Source organism: Triticum aestivum, chromosome 1D, assembly GCF_018294505.1.
Source record: "Triticum aestivum cultivar Chinese Spring chromosome 1D, IWGSC CS RefSeq v2.1, whole genome shotgun sequence".
In the NCBI taxonomy this organism is placed as follows: Eukaryota; Viridiplantae; Streptophyta; class Magnoliopsida; order Poales; family Poaceae; genus Triticum; species Triticum aestivum.
Genome location: NC_057796.1, coordinates 193,359,368 through 193,368,593, shown reverse-complemented (window position 1 = coordinate 193,368,593; position 9,226 = coordinate 193,359,368).

Below are 9,226 nucleotides of genomic sequence, written 5' to 3'. Positions count from 1 at the left end.
GTGCTACAGTACTCCACGAAACATGAACCATATGAAGCACGAATAGTGTTAGGCAGGGTGTATGAAGGGTGCACGGGATGGGAGCAAAAGTTCCCTTCTCGACCCACTTTTGGGTGTTTGGCAGAGTGCATGAAGGGTGCATGAGTCCACACTAGTAGGTTAACACAAATACACGAAGAGGAAACAACTATATTGAGATGAGAATGCAACCAAACACACCCACACGCTTTGTGCTACAGTGACTGATCTGCACCGTCTGAGTTTGATCCAACGGTCATGTTGCGCCGAGACATGGACATGCCCATGCAGAGGGCGCCTAAACACCACCGAAGTCCCTCTGCTTCTCGAGGCGCACGACGTTGGTGATGCAGGGGGCGAAACGGCTGAAAGGCAATGCAATCTACGGGAAGGCGGAGGGAGCCAGCCGAGGAGCGGGGAATCTTTTGGTTTTCACCATGGTAAAACACCAGTCGACGACTTCTCACATCAGGGAGCAGTGGGTTTTACAGGCGGAGTCATCGTGACTAATTGCTGCCGCGCCTGCTCCCGTCAATCAAAAAATTAAAAATCCTGCCGCGCCTGCTCCCGTCAATCAAAAAATTAAAAATCCTGCCGCACCCAAACACCAGAGCAACGCCGCGGTGGATATTTAAATTTACCTGCCGGCAAGTAGATAAAAAAGGGGTGAAAAAACAAATGTGGCGGCGGCCTAGCTAATCGGTCGAACTAGCCCAACTAGCTAGCCACCGTGCTTCACTGATGTACTCGGCGGGAAAGGTGGTCTTTCGTGATTTGACGACTCATTTACTTGCTTCGGCGAAAACGCGCGGTAGGGCGTCCCACGTCAGGAAGAATATATGCGTGCACCACCCGGGAGGACCCCGAAACCGCGCGGTAGGGTGTGCCATGTCTCGGCACGGAGGAAAAATGTGCGTGTAAAAATATACTGTATCAGACGTAGTACCTATGGTTCGACCTCGGGACCCAGCCAGTCGGTCGAAAACACCCCACTAGCCACACAGCTTCATCATGCTAACGTGGCACGGAGGATAGGTGTGGTTAGCTCCGTCTCGACCAGCCACAACGTCTCTTGTTCTAGGCGATTCTTCTATTTTCCAAGCTTTTTTTAGTTGTAATAACACCACGGCAAGCTAGCGCCGCTCTTCGTGTGTGCCCGTGCAAAGGTTAGACGATGGAGAGAAGAGAGAGATCGCAGACCTGGGACCCACCAGTAAGTGAGTCAACGGTCATGCACGTGTTGACGAGGCACTCCCTCTACTCTACTCAACGTAATACTGTATAAAATCAAGTTATGGGACAAAGCCAACAACCGTTGTTGTTTCAGGCTATCGACTTACGCTTTGTAGTCCAGGTTGCCAGTTCGAATCTCGTCTTTCAGATTTGTTAGTTTTAGGTCCAAATTTGATTAATGACAAGTGGGACCCCCGTGTGTTGTTCCGATATTTCAGTGTAGGATGGTTTTTTTGAACAAACACTTTGCGCGGTTAGACAAGTAACGGCACGAGTTACACGTATTTTGCAAGTTTACGAACAAAAATGACAGCGGCATAGAATATCACATCCACCCCGCAGCTTAGATGCTATGGTGATACGAGTTTTTACACCGTTGGAAGTGAGATCCAATGGCTTGGGAGTAGTCTTTGTAATTATGCGCAATTTCCAAACTCTCCAAAGGTTTTTTTGCAAATAAAACATTCAGGCCTCGTGTGTGCCGCTGCATCTTGGATCCAACGGCTCCCCGTTGCTCATATTAGGTGCTCCCCGTAGCTTAATTACCCGCTACGGTGATATGAGCATCTAGGTCGTATGATCAGTGATCAGATGGCACATGCGTAGTACTTGTACTTTCTGCGCAATTCCCAAACTCTCTCAGCCGTATATTGCAAAAACATTCAAACCTCCTACTGTGGGCCGTTAGATCTCCGTGAACTCGTATCACCATAGAATCTACGGTGCGGGAGCACCTCATATTCTCCCGTGCGAGAAAACATAAGGTGCTCTCGCAGCTTGGATGCTACGGTGATACGAGCTTCGAGGTCGTTTGATCTGAGATCCAATGGCATCTGAGCAGTCTTTGTGCTTGTAAGCAGTGGCCGAACTCTTTGGGGGCTTTTCTGCAAAAAACCATTCGAACCACCGAGGAGGTGTTGGGTCACAAATCCAACGGCTCCGAAGAGCTTGTATCACCAAAGCATCTAAGGTGTGGTAGCACATGATATTCTTACATACAGGAGAATATGATGTCCTCCTTCATCTTAGATGCTACGGTGATACGAGCTTCGAGGTCGTTGGATATGGGATCCAAGGGCATCTGAGTAGTTTTTGTACAAATTGTGTGCAATTCTCAAACTCATCAAGGTTTCCTGTAAAAATATTAAGACATCATGTGAGCTGCTATATCTCAGATCTACAAGCTCCAAGCAACTCGTATCGGCATATAGCATCTAAGGTATGGGGGCACATGATATTCTCCCGGGGAGGAGGGGTGGGGGTGCACAACCAATCGGTGGTTGGGAGGGTGGGGACAAATATAATCTAAACAACCCTAAACAGAGCTTCACAATTTTATCTAAGGTCGAGGGGTTGACCCCCGACAATCATAGCTCCGCCTAATTAAACACAACATTTGCATGTACTGTAGTACTAGACTTAATATTCATGTTTCAGTTTCATGTTCATTTTAAATATTGAATTGAGGACCATGCATGTCTTACATTTTACTCCCTTCGTTCCTAAATATTAGTCTTTTTAGAGATTTCAAATGGACTGGCACATACGGATGTATATAGACATATTTTAGAGTGTAGATTCACTCATTTTGCTCCGTATGTAGTCACTTGTTGAAATCTCTAAAAGACTAATATTTAGGAACAGAAGGAGTATTTTTGAATTCGTGTCATACATGCATGGTTTGGAAAAATAGATGCACTATACTTATTGGATTGTTGTTGTGTTCGTGTGTGGTGTCTCTGTGTGTGTGTGTGTGTGTGGTCATATGCTTGATACATACAAAGTTTTCTCACCTCCATATTGTTCATCTTTTAAATTTGAATTTGCATTGAAAAACTTACTAGGGATACCATGAAATGTGAAATCCACGTTGAGATCACTATATCACAAACTCACTCTAATTCAACAACTCGTCATAAATCAATTACCACGTTGAGATTAGTATTTGCAAGGAAAATACGGGCATTGTAATACACATAGATTCGTTCGGCAATTTAAAAGGTTCCTTTCGTATTCTCGAATGGTAGGACCCAACGGCGTACCAGCCAGACCTTGGCTCGTGTTGATCCTAAAAAATAAAAAAAAACCGGGCTCGTGTCCTTCTGGTGGCGTGCGTGGTACGCACATTAGGCAACCCCAACCAGTCGAGCCTCCGCGTTTCGAGTCGAAATATCTGGCGGCCAGAATTCCAGCCCTAGGAAATTCCCCTCATGTCCCCGGTCCATAATGACTACCGATGAACAACGGAGGGATGCTTTAGTAACTAGACAACGTTACCTACCGTGCCGAGCACGGTTCAATTCCCTCGGTCGCCGCTCGCCAAGGTCACCCGTCAACTGCATTGCCTAGTACTACTACTACTACACCAGGATGAGCACAGAATTGAGCCCGTTTGTTCGTGCCTAGTACTTGAGTTAATATATCAGGCAATGCACTGGTACGGAGGGATTATCCTTTTACTCTGCATATATAACTTGTCTGAAGTCTAACTAAGCAAAATGTTTGACCAAATCCTTTCTTAAGAAATACAACAGGACAGATGTATGGCTTGAAAATTTATTGCATGATGCAGGTTATGATATTGTTTCGAATCCTGGATCTTAAATTTCAGAAAATCCAAAAGTGACCATAAATTCTTGAAACTGAGCATGGTCACGTGATATGGCACAAATATTACTTCGTAATTTTTTTCTTCAATTTGAGACAAGCTGCTTATGACAAGTTGCACAAATGAAGAGCCAAGGTATTTTGGAACAAAGACCTGTCACGTTAAGGCGAACGCTTTCACTATTGAAACCGTGGGCGTTTACGTGCCGCCACGAGTCCCGCTTCTCATCGGCAGGTGCCGTCCGAGCAAGCGTGTGAGTCGACGGGAGGCGTGCGAGCAGACCGCTGCGCCGGCTGACAGGGAGGCGTGCGAGCAGACCGCTCTGCAGGCTCACCGTGAGGCGAGCCCTTTGACCAGGCTCCGCCGCCCACCTTCGTCCCAACTGCTCCCACTTTTAATGTCGCCAGCGCCGCAGTTTAAAATCAACCCCGCACTACCCGGTATCGCTACAATCTTCTCTCTTCCTCTCCGATTCTCCTGTCGTCTACCTCCAACCAGCCTGACCTAAACGTACGCCATGCCGCATCATGATGGTTTGCCCTTAGTCTTCCAGTTTCCTGAGGAAGACACCCAGCCGGAGTCTCAAGAACATAAGGCGCTTTTGGGACGAGCTTGAACTGGCCTTGCGGGAAGACGCCGCGCCTGTCCCCGCTCCCGTTCCGGCTCCCGTCGCCCTGACTGCGCCAGCGCCCATCCCCGTGGCATTGATGGGCTGGGAGCCGCACATTGTCGCCGAGCTTGATGCCACGGGGTTCCACGAGGTCCCCGCCGACTTTCACGCGCCCGTGCACCTGCCAGCGCATGCGCCTGCGCGTGCACTGACGCGCACGCCCATGCCGGTGCCTGTGCACCTGCCAGCGCATGCGCCTACGCGTGCACTGACGTGCGCGCCTGCCGGTGCCCGTGCACACGAATGTCTCCGCCGCGTCGTTGACAGCGCCTGTCCCCGCGCGGGTGCCAGTGCCCCCCTCAGCGGCATGGATGGCCGCCGTCGACCGCTTCCTTGCACCAACGCCAGTCGCCTCCTCCCGCCAGTTGACTCGCTCCGAAGTCCAGAACATTTTGGCCTTCCTTGAAGCTAGGCCAACGTCCAGGAGTACGCCAACAACGGCGCAAGGCGCCGCCGTCGCCGTCGGTCAGTGGCCCGACGACACACAGAGCACGGCAGAGGAGCCGCTTCCCACCGCAAGACGCCCCCGCCGCCGCCGCGTAATCTAAATTTGCCATGAAAAACGTTCGGATTGCCATGCTTAAAATCCGAACGTTTATCATTTCCGTTTATTTTAGATCGATCGTCGTATAATTTAAAGTCGGAGTCAGACTGAACGAAATCTATGGTTTGATCGATTGAATGTTCTGCTAGAGCCGTATCAAATTAAATATAAAACGTCATCAAGCCACATGTATTCCTTGTCATCCAACGACCTAGACTGCTTCAATGTCGAGCGCTCAACACGTTTAGCGTGCAGTTAATTTCATGCCAAAAATAGTGCTAATCACATAATAACACGCAAATAATATCCTACTTAATATCCGCATGCACTTAATATACTTCCAAATTAACGTGCATTGCACGTACACACTGACTAGTGCTGCTAGTACGTGAAACTGGTGCCGTAACTTGTGAACGCGTCCAGATATGGTCAACGGCAACATCGCCCGCGAGTTCTTCGTGTTTGCCCGTGCGTCTAAACGCAGAAGGGGAGGAGAGAGAGAGCACACATGGAACCCACCAGTAAGTGAAGGCGAATAGTACTAAAAATAATATTACATGTTATCCATTAAATAGGCTGTGGTAATATAAAAACATTATGTGAACAAAGGGAGGTACAACAAACATTGTTGTTCTACGTATGTTGCCTATTGACGTGCGGCTTGAAGGCCCTGGTCGCATGTTCGATCCTCGTCCTTTATTTTTTAATTTGTATATGGGTCCAAATTTGTTTCATGACATGTGGGCCCCTCGGTGTGTAGTTTGTAGCACTTTAATTTGTGGGTCGAAATTTGTTCCATTCCAAGTGGACTATCGGTGTGTAGTTTTGTAGCTTATTTATAATAATTAAAGAGAACAACAGAGTTTTTTGCAATAATACCATGGTGCGACGTTGAAGGCGAGAAAGGACGTGCGAGAGAGCGATGACCGAGCCAGAGGGAAATCAACTAGGGGAGTTGCGGGGGTTGCAACGGTGTTTGGAGTAGTTGTGGGCCGAATGCTACGAAAATATAATCTAAACCGACCGGAATAAATGCCTACACAAATTAATCCAAGGTTGGAGTGCCCCTCGCAATGTAAATAGCTCCGGCTTTGCGAGGGATGGAGAGGTAGCTTCAATGTGTGGAAGATACGGCGTGAGAAAGCGAGGTCAATCGAGAGACATATAGATAGAGAGACAAAGTGAGTGTGGTCCGACATTCATTGAACAGATATATATGCTCTGGAGAGATATTGTCCGATTGAGCTTTTGGCAAGGGTGAGGGCTGTAAGATAGAGCTTGAGAGATGATCCAGTCACAGACGTGTAGATATATTTTGTGCGTGGGAGGAAGCAAGGTCAATCGATCACATAGGGTCGTCGTGCGATCGAAAGAGTGAGACGGGTTGGAGAGAGTGACCTAGATAGACAATGTGCGTGAGAGAGTATACAATGTGAATAGGTCGAATTGGGCTCAAACATGGTGATATATCGTTTTTGTCCGAGAAAGAGCGAGGTCAATCGAGACATACAAAGAGAGAGAGAGAGGGGAGAGAGAGATTGAGCGAGCGTGGCCCGCCATGAGGTCGAAAGAGTGGGGGCGGCTTGGATGGACTGACCTAGATAGACAATCTGCGTGAGAGAGTATAGAGTGTGTCGATCGAGGCCCAAATAGGGAGATATATCATTTGTGTGTGAAAGAAAACGAGGTTAAACGAGACTCAGATAAAGAGAGCGAGATTGAGCGAGTGTGGCCCGCCGTGCGGAAGAAAGAGTGAGACAGTCTCGAGGGAGTGACCTAGATAGACAACGTGCGTGCGTGCGCACGAGAGGTTGGGGGGCTAGATAGGCAATGCATGTATTTAGCGCGAGAGGGTGAGAGGGAGAGGGAGAGAGAGAGCTCGGCATGGGGTGCAATGGCGGGTGTGTGAGGTAAATACATTTGGTAACAGAGTGGAAAAGGGGGTTGTGTAGTTGAGAGAGTTAGAGATCGAAACATGGAGAGAAAGAATGAATGTGTGTTGGAAACCGATAGCTTCCTAAGGTGGTTAGGAGAGGAAGATTGACCGATACAGGAAGTATGTAGCGTGTGTGCAGGGGGGGGGGGCTAAAAACAACATTTGAATGTAGATAGTACGAGACTTAATATCGATGTTTCAATTCGATGTACATTGTAAGATTTGAACTGAGGACCATGCATATGGGTAATTATTTCGAATTCGTGCCATACTAGGTTTCGAAAAGTTGACATTGACTCGATTTGTTGTGCTATTTTGTAGGTCATATGTTTGAATTCATCCAAAAGTTTTCTCACTACCATGGTGTTCATCATATACATATGAATTTGTATTAAAAAGTAGCGTGGATACAGTGAAATGCGAAATCCACGTTAGAATTGGAGATCGCTATGTGACACACACTCTAATTCAAATAACTAATTATGTGACACACACTCTAATCCACGTTAGCGTGGATACCGTGGATACCATTTCTTTTTTTTCAAATAACTCCTCATTAATTAATTTATAGTATCTCGTTTCGAATGACTAATTATTTGCAAGGAAAACACGGGCATGGTAATACATACAGATTCATTTGCAAATGAAAGAAGATTCGTTTGCATTCTCAAATCTCCTCTCAAATGTAGGCGCACCAGGCAGACCAGGGTCGTGTCGTGGTGGTCGCGTGTGTCGTACGGTGGCTTAGCACCCAGCCACCCACCCGGACGATGCTTCGGTGCCTTAAGGCACCTACCTTTGTGTCTATGACATGTGGGCCCAACAGGTGGCTGGCCCACATGTCAGTGACCCAAAGGCAGGTGCCTTTAAGGCACCGAAGCTGCGTCCCACCCACCCCCCCCCTCCCCCCCCCCCCCCCAAAAAAAGGACGACGACAAAATAAGTTCGCGCTTCCACGTTTCGGATTGAAATATCTGGCGGCCCCAATTCCAGCCCTGCAAAATCTCCCTTCTCCACCGTCCCCTTCCGCGCCCAGATTGCTCAAATCCCTAATTCGCCGCCAACCCAAGCAAAGTTCGAATCGCCCCTCGTCTCGTCTCTTTCCCCACCTCTGTGCCGGACGACGACGACGAAGACGACGGTCGCGCTTCACCACCGCACCGGAGCTACCTCATCTACGCCCTCGTCCACCGCACCGGGTGGTCCACCGACAACGTCGGCCGCCGCAACCAACGTGCCTCACAGACACCGACTTCCACCGCATCAGGTGCGCTTCACCGACGCCGTCTCCCAGCTCACCGGGGCTACTTCACCGAGCACATCGTCGCACCTCCGCCCCCCGAGGCCGCTGGGGCTTCACCAACGGTCTCGTCCACCGCATCGTAGCGCTCCGCTGCCACTCAAGATCTGCATCCGTGCGCGGCCAGTCAACGCCAGCGCATCACCCTCAACGGCTCTGAAGTGACCCGCACTCTAGCTACGCGAGCATGCCCAAACGCCGGCCCAAACTAGGTATCCACACATCATTCCCTTGTGCACTGTTTGACGATGTTTGGATATCCTTTCACTGCTCTCTTAGCTTACACGCCTATGCAACTCTGACTTTAACTCTTATTTCTTCTGGAGATATCATCTGAAACAAGCAAATCCATTTTTTAGCGAAGCATGACGGCGCTACGGGATCTGGTACACATCCTGCACACCCGTATAACCTTGTAAGTATCTGTCCTCCAGTACAACAGCAAGGTCAATTCCTCTTATTTTATCAACCATTCGCCGTGTCAAAAATGCAGAGGGGGATGCAAGGAGCACAAGGCCTGCACATCCAAGCAAGTGGTAACATGGACTTGTACATGGAACATCCCAAGCGCAAGCAGAGCTGCAGTGAGCCTGTACAACGAGCTAGCGTAAGTCCCTGCATTTCATTTAATTCGTACTGGCATTCGTGTATGATTTGTGTGCAGTGGCGGATCCACGAATTCAAGTTACCAGGGGCGAACATTTAACTTAAAAAATACGAAGGCACTTGCACTCCGGAAATCAACATAACTTGAGAAATGTGAAGCTACATGCACTTTGAAAACCAGCTAATGATCCAAAGTAGTTCAGATTATAAACACTAAATGATGCAAGCACCAAAAACACAAAATGCAACATGGTGTACAAGGACTACAAACATGGTCTGTACCTGCTTGAATTATTCGTTCTCTGGCTGAA